The 1,531-nt window shown below is 39.1% G+C and overlaps 1 pseudogene; it reads right to left on the bottom strand.

Moving 5' to 3' along the window:
* Positions 1 to 242: 242 nt before the first annotated feature.
* Positions 243 to 1,187, bottom strand: LOC100473661 (annotated as a pseudogene).
* Positions 1,188 to 1,531: the final 344 nt, after the last annotated feature.

Raw genomic sequence — 1,531 nt, 5'->3', positions numbered from 1 at the left:
TCTAATTTTACAATTTATTATTTTGAATTATATTCTCAGTGCAATTAGCAAGACAGAGCTATTTTATACCATGTCTCTGTATTGAGATCTTTTTGGTGATAATTTTGGTTGATGGTAAGAAATTGAATGAAACGCTTCATCTCCTAGACTAATACATGATTGTTATCAGATAGACCAAAGTGCATTATATAGTATAAACAATATTTACAGTCAATAAAACAATATCCACTAAGCCTTTATACTCACATTTTAAAATATAGTGAACACTTGCATAGAACTTTTTTCAGGGCTCCCATCACATCTTTATTCCGAAGACTATAAATCATGGGGTTGAGCATGGGTGTCAGAATAGTGTAGAAGACAGATGCAACTTTATCTTGGCCTGAAGTATGGGAAGAGATTCGCCTCATGTACATGAAAATGATGGCACCGTAATATAAACTGACCACTGTCAGGTGAGATGAGCAGGTTGAGAATGCTTTTTTCCGGCCCTCAGCAGAAGACATTTGAATGACAGTGACCAGGATGAGTGTGTAGGAGGCAAGGATGACTGAGAATGGAATCAGAAGCAGAATGGTGGTGCTGATCAAAATCCCAGTCTCATAGGTCAAGGTATCCTCATAGGAGAGATGCAAGACACCAGGAAGTTCACAGTAGAAATGATTGATTTCTCTGGATCCACAAAAGGGCAGTCTCATGGTGTAGACTGTATGTATCAAGGCATTGAAAAGGCCGCTGGTCCATGAGCTAACAGCCATCTGCCTACAGAGGGGCCAGTTCATGAGAAGTGGCTAGTGTAAAGGTTTGCAGATGGCAACATATCAGTCATAGGACATGAGTCCCAAGAGGATACATTCAGTCCCACCAAGGGCCAACCCCAGGAAGATCTGGGCACCACAATGGAATGTGGAGATAACCTCCTTATGTAGAAGGTAGTTTGTCATCATCTTGGGGACAATGGCAAGTGTGAAGAGGATGTCAATGAGAGAGAGTTGCCAAAGGAAGAAGTACATAGGGGTATGGAGATGACAATCTACCAAGATTAGCAGAATTAAGAGGCTGTTTCCAGTTAGTGTGAAAAAGAACATCATGGTGATAAGCATGAAGATGCAGAAGTGAGTTGGGGTGTATTGGAGCAGACCCAGAAGAATAAATTCAATGATAGTGTCATTCTCCAAATGTTTCATTCTTGCAATCTTTGTAGAGATAAAAGGAAAAGCATATTGTAGGAAAAATATTTAAGTATTAATAGGGTATTACATAGAAGTTAACCAATGAGAAAAGTTTGTATTACCTAATGAATTCTGGAAAAAATAGTGAAACCAGTAGATGTAAATTGGTCAAATGATATTGGTCTGGTTTGATTTGTGTTACTGTCTCCAGCTAGACCCCAAGACCAGATCTTAATGGCTCACTCACTTGTACCCACCTATCTTTGTCCCACATTTTTCATTGAGCTATTTTCTTTTCAATCTTTTCTCTTAACTCAGGCAACTGGAAACCAAAACTATCTCTCAAGCTCTAGCTACTG

Source organism: Ailuropoda melanoleuca, unplaced genomic scaffold (assembly GCF_002007445.2).
Source record: "Ailuropoda melanoleuca isolate Jingjing unplaced genomic scaffold, ASM200744v2 unplaced-scaffold7480, whole genome shotgun sequence".
NCBI classification, from domain to species: domain Eukaryota; kingdom Metazoa; phylum Chordata; class Mammalia; order Carnivora; family Ursidae; genus Ailuropoda; species Ailuropoda melanoleuca.
This window is presented reverse-complemented; position numbering and strand designations above follow the sequence as displayed.